Source organism: Cyprinodon variegatus, unplaced genomic scaffold (genome assembly GCF_000732505.1).
Source record: "Cyprinodon variegatus isolate N-32 unplaced genomic scaffold, C_variegatus-1.0 Scaffold345, whole genome shotgun sequence".
Taxonomy (NCBI): domain Eukaryota; kingdom Metazoa; phylum Chordata; class Actinopteri; order Cyprinodontiformes; family Cyprinodontidae; genus Cyprinodon; species Cyprinodon variegatus.
Window position 1 is genome coordinate 578,866 of NW_015150798.1, and position 14,560 is coordinate 593,425.

The following is a 14,560-nucleotide window of genomic DNA, read 5'->3' on the forward strand; positions in this document are numbered from 1 at the left end:
CACACATAACTGAGACTGCGCCTTTTAGTACGGTGCGCCTTATGGTCGTGAAAATACGGTACACCCGGTTCCAGCGACCTGCGGCTCCAGAGTGACGAATAGATCTCTTGACCTTTCCAAAACGCCACCTTTTAAAGGTGTAGTAGGAGACATTTTCTGACGCATTTTTTACCATGTTGCTTGAAGATTTCCCCACAGCTGCATAGCAAGCAGTGAAATAGAAGTTCTGGAAGTGAAACGGGAAAAAAATGGTCCCCGCTACAGCGTGAAATCAATGAGTAACCCCCATCAATTACACGGTCCGTGGTCCACTATTGGTTCCTGACACGTCAATCAGGGTCGTCCGCTTCTCCCTCCCCCCCGTGCGCGTACCCTGACACATGAACGAATCAACCTGCCAATGCTCTTGTAGGTGCGATGACCGGTACAAATTGTGATTCCTGTGTGTTTTTTGTTAGTTATGACAACGCGATCGGCCAGCAACTACCCAGCTCGACACCTACAAAGCAAGGACTTTTTAAGTCCCCTCCACCTCTGTCCGCTATTCTGGCTTCACTTCCCGGCTCTGATAAGCAAGCACCATATGTTCAAGTAAACATGGCTTTGGCCATCAAAGCCCATGCTGTCAATGTAATGCTTTGGGGGGAAAAAAGCATGTTTTGTCTGTACATGTTTTGCTTTTTTGGGTATGTTTATGCTCGGCTTCCTACACTGGTAAAACGATCTAGAAATGAGTAAAAATGCCTTAAATTAAATGTATTTACCCTTAATTTGAGTAGGTCAATGAGATAGTTTGTCAATGGAATGAGTATTTTTACTCTTAAAACAAGATATTTAAATAAAATGCACTTGAAATAAAACAATGCAATTGCGTTTTCTTATTTTAAATGTAAATTGTCTTGTTCCATTGGCAAAATGTCTCTTATCTTCTAAATTCAAGAACAAGTGCACTTATTTTAAGAAAAAATTACTTTTCTAGATTTCGATTTTTATTTTTTTTGTCTTTGGTTAGCAACCATAAGCGTTGCTGCTCTAGCTGTTCACACCCATATCGCCTTTGACTTGGTGAAGCTAGCCACTGTTATGTTGTTGTTAGCTCGTGTCATGAGCACTCGGTCTCGGCTTGTTTCGTTCTCGATCTCGGAAACATCCAAACACCTCAACAGACAACATGCGCGTTCATGTGTTTTGAAGGCGTGGTTTCGAAGGGTGGTCTGAAGGGAGAGGCATGGTTGTGTATGTTCAAAAATATAGCTTGCTGGAGCTGTTTTTCCAAGATCTCCTACGGCACCTTTAACTTGCCCTAAAAATATTAGAAAACCAAACAATTGTTTTTTTACATATAATCATTTTCCTGTTTTATTATTTCACAATTAAATTGAATTTGTACAACATAATAATACTAGAAGTAAAAATATAATTTTAGACTGTCATTGTTTGAGTTTTTTTTCATGGTTTTTGCAAAAATCAGCATTCCATATAAAAATGTATCCAACGTCTCTTAGGGGGCAATGTTGCCATTGCGATAAATATCATTAAATAGGGTAATAAATTTCAACATTCAGAGTGCCAACAACTAATCGAAAAAATGCAATAGCCTTCAAATATTGCTCAAACTTTTTATAAATATTTCATCACTAATTTTTGCTGAGAGCCTTTATGTTTCTGTACAGCATCTACATCACGGTCATGTGATGATAAGAATTCAGGTACTCTAAAAGCTTTATTTGTATTTATTCAATTAGCTGTATCATAATGTAAATAACATACCAGTTTGTATGTAGCATTAATTGTTTTTACACTTTTTAAAGTAAAGATTGTTGAACATGGCTAGGATAAAACTATGGCTAAATTATTTCCATAAAATCCAGCATATAACATTATTTACTAACATAAAGACAGCCCTTGTATTTTTCTTTTACTCATATAGCTCTTCCAGTTTCCATCTTTCTTTATAGGCCTAACCCCATTTGTACCCACTATGATGTTTCTGGGTATAAACCCAGTAACAGTAAACTACATCTATTTGTAAGTGCTTTATCATTAACACCTACATTTCTGATCAAAAAGACCTTGGATGGTGTCAATAAAATAAGCAGCAACCATCAAAGATGATTTAAAAACACATTATAGTGACAAAGAGAACATGTTGGCTGTCTGTCCCTTAAATAATTGAACATTAAGATAGCTAACCTGTTTTCCTTACATGCCATCTTGTGGAATAGGTCTATCATGTTTCACTTACTGGGTTCTTTAAATCTGACAGGATGGCTGACTGCGGTGCATCTCTGCCAAAAAGAAATTATAACCCAACAGATTCCAGTATAACTGGAAATATAAAACCTATTGAGTTGGAAGGTTCTCATCCAGGGAATCTGGAAGATTAACATAGGGTGAGAATAATATCAACTGATTATTTTTGTTAATAGTTCAAGAATTAAGCATCTAGTTCAGCATTAATAGTAAGTGGCCAAACAACATTAGTGAAAAAAATGAAAACAGCTGACTTGCATTTTATTGAGGTTTCATTTTAATTCAAAAGCCAAAGTCGCACTTTATCAACAGCAGAGACAAAGGTTTAAATCCCTATAGAGTTCATATATTGCCTTTTAAATCAGCCAACTAAATCACAGCTCCTGAAGAGCAGCTGTACAACTGAGGTTTGTGGGTTTCACTAAATATGCGCACAATTGGATTAAACTTTTATGATCCCTTTGTGAAAATTAAGTATTACATGAATGCAAAGAATGCAAAGGAGCTCAGGAATAAGAGGCTGAAGTTTTCTGAGGAGCTGGCGATCAATCTGTAGAGAGACCAAATGTTAACAGCCAGAATAGAGGCAAAAAGGTTTTCCTTTATCATCGTGAGAAAATCAGCAGCCAATCAAGGAGCCAAGTTCTGGTATATACTGTGACTGAAAGGCAGAAGCTGAGTGGGATATTGAACAGTATTATAGTGAGCATTTGTAAGTGACACAGCAAAACCTACACTAGAAGAAAGTAATATATCCACTGGGTGTGCAGAGATGCAGAATGGATAGAATGACTTAAGCACACCTCAACTAATTTAAATGGCATGAGCTGCAGTGTTTAACTTCTAACTATTCTTACATCATTCTTAAATTACATCCAGATTTAAAAGAGATTATGTTTGGAACTGTGTATAACTTTTTTCATTATAATTTATTAGTGTTAAAGCAGCTACAGCTTAAGGGACGCAGGCAAGAGAAACGAGGACAGAAGAAAGGTCAAACTATCTCTTCAATCTATCAGAATGGGCCAAGTAAGAAAAATAAAGATAAACTTCAAATGCTAAAAAGGACCCAGCCATATTTTAGCAAAACAGTACTGTTTAAAACAGAGATGGCTTCAGGATGATATTTGTGACTCCATATCTCTCCTCCTTTCTAATTATGAGAACAGACGGATTAAAGAGGACCTGCAAAACCAAAGGAGAGGGATTAGTAATTTAAAGAGAAGCTAAGATGTTGGACTGTTATTGGTTTATGTCAATATTATTTACCAAGAGATTTCTCCTGTTTTATTTTGGCAACGGTACACATTCCACCATCAGATGTTGCCAACCCAGTATGCAAGTTTGGATTTGTTTTATGAAAATGTCAAAGATGCATACATCCCAAAAACAAGATTTTGTTTGGTTTGTTTTGCAAATCATATCATTATCTTGTTCATCTGTATTTGACATTTAAAACATTTCTTCAGAGGCAAATTGTAATGAAAATAACCAAGACGATGGTGTTAAGGTGTAGAAGCGCTGAAAGGTTCTTTTTGTTTTTTTGTTTGTTTTTTGTTTTTCCTGAGGCTATAGATGAGGATACATTAAGCCAGCCACATGGAGACATACATAACAATTAAAATATGAGATTTTAAAATTAAAATATAAAATACTAAGTAAAATATGAGATATTCACTATAGTCACACATTTAATACAACCAACATTTGTCAGAAATTCCTGTATTTCCAAAAAAATAAACATGAACAAATGAACCAAGACAAATCAAAACCTCTGTGATTTATGGCAGGAGTGAATCAAGACTCTACACTGAAAATAAAACAATATAAATTTTCCAACAAAGCAACAGCACAGACTAATGTAACCAGAAAATATGTACTTTTAGATTTAGATTTAGAAGAATAACTGACTAGGTTTTTATATTTACTCTATGTTAGTGTCAGCAATGTTTAAGGAACAGTTTGAAAATGTTTTTAATCTAAAGTTTAAAAAGTCAAATGATTATTCACTTTTCACCTTCCTTGCCAACATTTGATGCTTGGTTTTAACAAATCTGGTAAAGGATACTGGATTAAATGAACATGTATTGTTGATTGTTAAAACTAAGCTATCATGTTTTATTAATTAGTATCGATCATTATAAATAACATGAGAGGATTCAGTCAACACACTCGGTCTGAAGCAAAAACGATTACCAAATGTAAATATAATATAAATATGAGTTGGTTCAAGGTTCTACCTTGTTGAGAATAATCACTTAAGTAATTATATTAAACAAAATCCTTAAGAACAATTCTGCAAATACTAAAAGGCAAACTGGCATGAACTTAATGGTAACATGTTGAGTAGCTACCACACACTATCAGAGGGATGATGCTGTAGCAGAAAGCTGGACTTAGAGCAGAAAAGACTGAACTCACACTAAACAATACAGCTCTTTGTATCCAGACCAGTCAGCTCTCTGCTGTTCACTCATTGTCCGAACGCATCACACCACAGCTCCCAACAACACTGCAGCACTGCCAGCAACTAAAACGAGGCCCACAACCCAGACAAGAAGAAGATGCTCATGATAAATGGCTCGTGCTGTTTAATCATTTGAATATAAAATTCAAACCTCTGTCCAGATGTGGAGATTATTACTGCAATTATAAATTGTACTGCAATCCAAGATCCTTTCACATCTTTGGACCTGGAAATAGTGATTCTTGTTCAGACGTCCTCTAATTTCTCTCCTGTGTTGCTTACACTGACTTCACTGATCTGTTGAGGTTCTCTTCTCAATTACAGCGATATTTTCTTTTAAAATGTTATTTTGTTTGGAAAAAACATTAAGTTCCACCAGCTTTCTAAGTCTTTGTATTTAGCATTAATCCCTCAGTGTGGAAAGGAGTAGAGTCCTATTTTATAGGCAGGACCAACAGGGTCAGCAGAAACAGTTTAGAACCAATCAAGTATCTACGGATGGGATGCAAAAAAAAAAAAAAAAAGATTTTTTGTGTTTGTTTTAAAGAAAAGCTCTTGCTCAGTTATATACATCTCTTTCAGGACATAATACAGGCATAATTTAAACCTTGCAGCAGCAACCTTGGCTGTTATGGTTACAGGAAAGAGTTGCTGCATTATGAGCCTCCCTCCTGCGTTGTGATTCGTCTGGTCTGCTTTAAATGGAAAGCCTTGAGCCTTACCACACCTTGAAAAAAAAAAATAGGGATTTGTAAGAAGGTTGGTTCACTCAGCCAAATGTTTTGGGTTTATTATCTTGTTGAATGATTTGAGGAAGACCCAACAAAAAGACCCAGGTTTTTCTTTGACATCTCCTGAAACAAAGATCCAGGACTACGTTGGTGTTTTCTGGATCTCCTGGCCTAATTGAACCTCGACTTGGTTTCACATGGGCAATAACCCAATAGCTGCCACAGTCAGGCTTACTCAAAGCTGGTACCTTAGCTGTTCAGGCAGCAGAAACAGCCATCAGAACCAGTGAGTTTTATCAGTGACTGTATCTGTTACCTTATTTTTATGTTGTGGTATTTTTGATCACTTACATAAAAAACTACTGATATATTGATTATTTCAGGTATTTAATCATTTAAAACATTATTTTGTGACAGTCTCGGTTCTGTAACTGGTCTGATCCACCATTCATCACACCTGCTCCACTGCAATCAGCCCTTACTGGTTCCACCTGTTTTCACCTCATATAAACCCTGTACAGATTAGCTGCCAGTGCCAGATTGTCTCTAGCCACCTGCTCGAGGATTCCAGCATTTCCCCTTTTGATTACCTGTCTGTTGCCTGACCCGATTCTGTCCTTCGACCTGCCTACCAGCCTGACCCAGAAAAGCCTTCTCGTGAAACTGACCCTGCCTGCTTGTGAGTACCAGATTTCCCCCCTAACCCTTGTGAAATCTCTGAGCCTGCCTGTTAACAGATCTGGACCGAACCTGGACCTCCTCTCTTGGATAACCCTACCTGTACTGCCGCTGGATATCTGTTCTCTCTGTGTTTGGACCCCGGACCTCTCTGGATAACGCCTCTAGTAACCCCCCCAAAGCCCTGGACCAAGTCGGATCCCATAACCGGACCGGCTCTCCAACATCAAGTCAGTTCCCCAGATTCGGACGCCCCGCAATCAGGTTAGTGATACAGCTTCTCTCACTCTAGTCTAGCCCGTTACCATCAGCTGATCACTAACCTGTTGTCTCTGCCACAGGAGGTTTCCTGCTTTGGAGCGAGCAGAGCGCCCCCGAACCCCCGCTTTGAGTTATTTTTCAAAGCTTGTTTCAAACGTCACTGACCTGTGCTGGTTTGAATTCTAGGTCCAGTCCCTGCTCGTTACATATTATGGTACAATATACTGCCATTAACTTTATAATGCCCTATCTGGACATAGTTGTTTTTTAAAATAAGGAGTTGTTCAAAGATTTAACAAAAAAGCCTTTAATAGGCCATTGCTGTTTGAGGGGAACAGAGAAATGCCCATATTCGATAGGACCTATTGGTGGATCGGAAATTCTGTGTTCACACAGACACTAAATAAAATTATCCAAACATGACGTGTGTGTATACACGTAGCAAGTGTTCAATCAGATTAGATCATTTAAGCATGCATGGAACAACCTGTTTTTTTTTTTAAATATCAGAAATACGTAAACGTTGTACACATCCACAGTGGATGTCCACCGATCTAGAGATCGGAGTGGGTGTGAGCATGGATACCAATCAGAGCAGCAATCAGCAAAAACCACCCGTCTCTTTCAGAATGAAATTTCTTCCTGGTCAGAACGAATTAAATTAGTACCTTCAACCTGACATGTTTACGTGAAACATTTCTGATTGGATAAGGCCTTCCATCTCATTATTTGTTTCAAATATAGGTTTAAATGAATAAAACCATAACCACTCCCACAAAAGAAGACCAAAAAGAAAACAATGCATAAAGACAAATATATGACCTCTAAAAAATATATAAATAACAGAAAACAACTACATAACATTAAGGTTTTTTTATATATATAATAAACTAAAACAACTGATGAAAGCAACAACAAAAAGACAGAAAAAGAAAATAAATATATATATATAAATGCACCACTTAACCACCAGCAAGCTGCCTGAATAATTGTCTGAGACAAAGGATGGCCATCATTGGACAGGTGGGTTTCACTGGCGATTCTTTGCATTGCTCAGAAGTTCAAGAAAATAAAATAAGCGAAATTCTGTTTTTAGGTTGCCCAGTTCTGATGGGTTAAAAAAATGAGCCAGTTTGCCTCCTTTCTTGCTGTTTCTAATTTCCAACCAACTTGGACAGGATTACGACTACTGGAGATCATTTTTGGTTTTCTAGATCAGTGGAGTTGAGGGATAATTCAAAGTGGATGTGGAATAATACTTCTCTTTTAGGATTCCTGCTTGGATTACTATTTGTATTTTGGATTATTTGATGTACATGCATGGATATCTGACAGGTTGGACCATTGGGTTAGGATTTTACTAATGGAATTAATGAAAAAGTCCCGGTGGAACTACAGTTGGAGTTATACCCATTTTCGGATTTTAAATCATATAGAGATGACATCTGTGAACTGTTAATTCACCCAGCCTATGGTGATCGGCCATCCTCACTAAGAAAAGGGGAAGATTATTTCCCTTTTGTTCAAAACTAAGAGACACTCATATACCTGGAATACAAGTGGTCTATTCACACGCCTAAATATAGGAAGCATCTCCTTCGGTAGTCAGTTTAGTTAAGATTAGTTTGATGGATTGATTTTTTATTTTTAGTTGTGCTAAATGCAGATGCTGCTTATTCCCTGCCAACAACTTATTAATAAAGCAAAATTAAAATCTAGTTTGACAACTGGACGTGGAATAATTCAGTCGTGTTTTATAATGAGTTCTTCAGTGGTTTAAAACAAACGGGTGTAGGGTGACAGAATGAGAAGTATTAGGATTCCTTTGGCCAAGGTTTGATAAAACAACATCCTTGTGACTTTTCAGTTGTTAAAACTTTATTGATCAGCTTCCAAGTGTGTTTGTAAGAGAACAGAAGGCTGTCTTGAACCAGAGAGACTAAGGAAGGGTTGTATCCTGGCTGCTCATACCCCTGACTTATTTGTTGGAAAAGGATGTGGCTTTGGGAAGAAGCAAGAAGGTCAGGGTATTTGACCTTTGTCCCTATGTGAGGTAATACCCAACAGGTTAAGAGATTTAAGAACCCAGGTTGGTAAGCTGTGCTATAACTCCATAGAGGAGGGAGGGACTAAGCACAGGAGAGACAACAACTAGAGATATAGACAAAATGGAGAAGTTAAAGGTTGAAATTTTCACCCATAAACAGCTTTAATTTACAATACTGCAATTAAATTAATTTATTTTTAAGTTATTTTTGTTACGCATCTTTAACTCCCACAGCTTGAGAATCAGTAAACCTGGATGTCCTTATTGATACATCAGCTTGGATTAGATAAAAATAGACTGTAGGAAAAGGACATTCAATTCAATTCAGGAGCTTTAAAAGCCAATGCTAAAAAAATTACAAATGACCATAAAAAACAAAAAGGAGCAAACTCAAAAGAAAATGACTCAGAGGTTATTTATGCAGCTGTACTGTAAACTGTGTCATTCTCACAGCTGCTAAACAGCTTTCATGAAAAAGGAAATCAAGATTATTTAATTACCATCACTCCTGGACCGGGTGCTCACCCTGTGGGACTATTTATTCAAAGCAATAGCACCAATTTAATTAGGATGAGTCTGCGTTTATATTTGGCAGGAAAATATTGCCCCTTTAATAAGAACTGATATGTGAATGGCTCATTTTGTGGTTAAGAAATATAATTGACAAAACAAAGTCACAAAGGTTTAGAGGCTAGAATTAGGTTTGAAAATGGCTGATTAATAAATGCAGACAGAAGATTGTAGACATTTTATTACTTAAAGAAAAAGTATAACAAACCTAACTTTCTATGCAACAACTGGAAATTGAGAACCTTTTAAAAGCATCACTTATACTTCCTAAGGCTGTATTTTATTACAATAGTCTATCTAATAAATTTCGTTTTACCAAAGGAATACCAGAAACAGCTGAGACAGCAATAACAAAACACATCAGGGCCCTGTCTCAGAAAGTGGGATCAAAACTTTCCAGAGTTTAGAGCAGTTATGGTGATTTTTCAGGATTACTTAGCTAACTGGGCTAGGTAAAGAAGCTCCATAATAAGGAGGTTTAACAAGTGACAGTGTATGAGTGAGATTTGACAGAGAAATAATTCTTTATCCTAAACATTACCTTTATTTAACATTTTAAAAATCAGTGTGTCTGTGTCCTCATGTCTAGGTGTAAACCAGCAGGTGCAAAAAAGACAAAGCACTAATTAAAGATAGAATACAACATTGCAGTTTAATCAGGTGTGGTCCACTTATTTGCTTTTGTTATGACTAATCTTTACCGACCCAATTATATACCCTTCGTTAGCCATGATAAATAAGATGAAGTCAAACCTTGGTTCATGAGGCAAGAGCAAACATGAAGCTGATATTAATATTTTTATGTCCCTCCCTGTGAAATGTACAAGGAATGAAAGATACACGTTTAATAAGTATAAAATATTTTTAAAATAAAATCTATTATCCTTTATTTAGTGAAGGAGGAGGGCCATCGCCAATGCGATGCCATATGCTTCCAGTTAGGCCTAGAAAGCTAAACATGAATAGATATTGCTTGAAATTGAGATGCACCGATCCAACACTTTGATCAGTTATCGGCTCCAATATTGACTAATAAGCTGGATCGGATAATAATCCAGCATCTGGATTTTTATTTATATCATACACAGCAACAAGTTCAACTTCAATTTAATGACTCCATTCATGATTACATCATCACACAGAGCTGCTAGTGGTTTATATGTTATATTTGTTAATTAGTTACCCTTTTAAAAAATTTTTATGTCAAACATGATGCCTTTATTTACATGTTGAAGTATATGGTTAAATCTAGGGCTGCAACTAATGATTATTTTGCAAGTCGATTTGTCTGTCGGTTATTTTTTCAATTAATAATCAGATAGCCAGAGATTCCTTAAAGAAGATTTTTGAAAGAAATGATATCAGGTGAAACTAAGACTTTTCCACTGCAGGAGTTCTGGTTAGATCATACTGATGCACGAAACCACTGTTTTTTTTTTCAACCTAAAAGCAAAAAGGTTTTGGTTTAATAATATTATTTTTTTTTAACACTCATCGTATAATTACTGCTCTAAAGCCGGGCATACACTGTGCGATATTTTCAATCGTTAGTCGCAGCTAGAGCTCACACTGTGTGAGTTCACAGCTCAAGATGTATGCTCTCACACTGCAGCATGACGCTCTGATGCGATCTACCTGCTCACACTGCACGACTTAAAACCCCATCGGACTCAGCTCCGCAGTGATGATGGCGCTACTCAGACTCGTCTATCCAGAAGCCAAACGAGTAGAAGAGGAATATGAAGATCACTAGAGTGAAATGTGCTGCCTTGGCAATTTGTGCAATTTTGTGTCCTGAAAGCCCAAAAAAGAAAAGGCGGTGACGTATTTGGACAAAGACATGGCTGAGCAAACGTGGCTACTATAGTCTGTCAATTTTACAGAAAGAACTCCATTTCACCCGCACCCCCGCTCTGCTTCTGTGTTTACATCTGAGACGAAGAAGAAGAATCGTTGTTTGCGTATGCCCATTGAGCGATTTGCCCACGACGGTCAACTGAAAATCAAATATGTTTGATCGGGAGGTGGTGGTGAGAGGGTGATTGCCCCTTGTTACCCCCTGTACACTACACAACGCACGATCAGGTTGAACGTTGGCCTGATCAAAAAATTCTCACACGACTGGAAAGTCGGCCCGAAAAGGGCAAAAAATTGTATAGTGTACGCCCAGCTTAAGGGGGTCGCTCTGTCAGCATGTTTTACAGTCTCTATACTCCAGTAAACAATTAATCGATTACTAAATAAGTTGATGATTATTTCAATAATCGATTAATCAGGATTAATCTGATCTATTCAGCCTCCTGTTAAATCCATCAACTGTAATATCAGATTGGTATCGACCCATACGCTCAGCCAATGCATTATATTGGATTGGATCAGAAAAAAATTGCATCTCTACTTGAAATCTCTACTTGAAAATGGGAGATACTAATTATTGCCTTCACTGGTAGCTGCAGTTGTCGATTTGTAATAATGAAACGCCTAAAAACTGTGTTTGTGAATGTTGGAAGGTTAATCTAATGACTCTACTTTGTTCTATTCTGATTTCCTTCATAAGATTTTTAAAGGTTGAGGAGAAAAGATATTTTATGAGTGCTTCAAGTCTGGATTCAAACAAACATGGCAGGTTAGGAAATTCTTCTCTCTACCAAAGGAGAAGGGCAACAGTTGAAATAAATGATGATCCATCTGATGAACTTCTGGCAGCTTGCCTTCAGCTTAAAAATTAAAAGCCAGACAAATAACTTTTCACTTTTGTGTCATATGAGCAATATGTGGCTGGAATTGTTTAAGATTCATTACTGATTCTGTCTAAAAATCTGTATAAAAAATACATCTCATGGTATGGAGCGTAATGAGGATGTGCTTGCCAACATCTACAGGTATCTGTAATAAAGAAATCTTCATTTATGACACTTTTCAGAAAAGATCTCAATTCAAATGAGCAACAGATTTAGGATAACTTCAGGAAATCATAGAGTATTAATCTGTCTCAGGATTACGGCTGTCTGGCCTTCTGAAATCTAAAATTCTGGGTATGCAGGATTTTCAGGAGTTCTGATTCATCCCATTTTCTCAGACCGGGGCCTGATGGTAGTAGACACAAGCAAAACGTTGAATATCAACATCAACACAATGATATGTACTGATCTATAGAGAACATTTCCTCCTCTTATCATAGTTTCCTCCTGATGTCTGTTACTGTAGAGACCTACAGGGACAGACTTCACAGCTGAAAAGATGATGCATCACTCAAATACTGTATTAGACCGTCCTTAGCTTGGTTTCAATTATTTTTCCCTCAGTATATGCTTCTGTAATACTAGCTTTTTGTAGCACAGCTTTTCTCAAATTTTTTTGAAGACAGGCTGCAAATTGTAGTGAACAATCATGTTTCATGGTGTGTTCAGACTGTTCAGACTTTGTCAACATTATTTTCTTTATTTTCCATTTTTCTAGTTTCTCCTGCTTTCTAGCATCTTACTTCACAACAGCTAGACCCCGATTAGCTTTCATGATACGAATATACACAAAAGTTCAGATTTTTTTTTTATTCCTGCGAATTTTGCTTCACATACTTTGTTCTGGTTTCACTATATCTACCAAAAATGTGACCTCTGCCTCACTAGAATAATGACCTTTGCCTCTATCTCAAAATGTTCCAAATATCTGAGCCACCCGCTACATACTGTAGCGGTAACGCATAACTCCAAGCACAATATTCGCACCTTAAGATCATTCACTGCTTGGTTTTTAATTATACAGTTATGTGTATTTATTATACGTATAACTGTTTTCCAATTTCTCCAATTTTTTAAAGACAGACTACAGATTATAAAAAAAAAAAAAAAAAGATGTTTTAGACTCATGGCAATTTGTAAATTACCTTATTGGTGTAAAAATGCAGTATAACTTAAAGATGCACTTATATGGTATGTACTGAGCTGCTCTGATTTAAATTTTCTCCAAGGATTAGCTGCTGGTTACTCTTTTGTCAGATTTTTTCTCAAAGGTTCATGAACCACAAAAGAAAAAAAAATTGGCTATAAAAGAAAAAAGAAGTGCTTAATATTTCCCAATAGACGCAATTGGTTTTCAAAGAGATTATTAGATTTTTCCCATAATTTCATCAAAGCTCATATTCCATACAACTTGTATCAGAAGTGTGCTTGAGCATTTATATCTGTTCTTTTTAAATCCTTATGCATTTTATGAACAGGAAGGAGGAAAAACTGTACCAAGCCTATTGATTTCTTCACTCATCATATACAGTATAATTCTGTTATCCTGCTATTTTTCTAAGAAATGCATCAAAAGACATAGATCACACATCTTAGCGTAAAAATCATTTCAGGGAATTACAATTCTGTTGAAGAACATCACTGAAATCTCCATTAGGACAGATGGAAAATTAGCACACAGGGAATCACAAAGTGATGTAAATTAGAGAGATTTAAATATAAGAATGAGGAAAAAAATAAGTATGACGCCATTAAAAATGAGCAGCTTGATAATTATAAATGTAATTATAAATGTTAATATTTATTTTTAGACTGGACTAATTAACCATGTAATTAAGAAAACAACAGCTGGCTCTTGCTTTCATTATTATCTGCATCTTTGTACTTTTGAACAACAGTGTAAAACAAACTTTTGCGTTTGTTATTTGTTTTTTCATGATTAAATATCCCCTACAATCAAACAAAATATCTGAATCGTTATTTTGTCTTAATTCAACCAATGACGTTTCTTCTTACTAGAGATTTATCAATATATTAGCTGGTCCCGTTATTCAGCACTAAGAAAGGCTGATTTTAAAGGCTTATAAAATATAATTTATTAGGCAGGCCTGTCCCAAATGTTTATAAAGTGTTTTCCTTTATGAGAGCATCTTTCCTAATAGATCTGGTCCTGCTGTCAGATATTTGCTGCACTGTTATCTTTATAATGAGGGGTTATGCGAGCCTGTTTATTATAATAAATGTTATTTTAGAAGCCTTGCTGTAAAGTTAAAAACATTTTAACAATAAAAAAGTGTAATAAGCAATAGCCTACGTTTCTAAACCAGCGACACGGTCCCGCTGTCCGTTTGTGACACAATCAAAGCTCCATACATTTATTAACAGTTTGTCAGAAACAGAACATGACAGAACAAACTACATTCTGTTTCTTACCTGCGGCCACCCCGCTGCTTCACGAGCTTCTGGGTTTATTTTCAACGCTGAGAGTTTCTGAGTCACGAGCCCAGTGTTCTGCAGTGGACGGTCTCGTGCAGCAGTGCAGCTCTCCCTGCTCCGCATGAAGACACCGCACGCGCTCAGGCTGGGCACAGAATGGAACTGCAGGCACGAGGCAGCCGCGAGCCGCTCCAATCAACCTGTTGCTTACGTCACCGCATCTCCACGGGTCCATGTAATAATAATTAGCTTTAGATACCTGTATTTGTATTCCCCAGAGCAGCACACCAGAGGCGTAGCCATAAAATGTTTATAAGGGTGGCCAGGCAATAACCAATGTATACTGAGGGGGGGGGGGTTGGAGAAAAAGATGATA

The 14,560-nt window shown here is 36.9% G+C and overlaps 1 protein-coding gene across 1 annotated transcript in view; it reads right to left on the reverse strand.

Annotated features, from left to right (window-relative positions):
• The window catches only part of gdpd4 (glycerophosphodiester phosphodiesterase domain containing 4), a 47,046-nt gene extending 32,738 nt beyond the window's left edge, over positions 1-14,308 (reverse strand). Inside the window, exon 1 of the mRNA XM_015385633.1 lies at positions 14,182-14,308. The gene's annotated coding sequence lies outside the window, so the exon portion shown is untranslated. The remainder of the gene's footprint in view (positions 1-14,181) is intronic.
• Between the last annotated feature and the right edge of the window lie 252 nt (positions 14,309-14,560).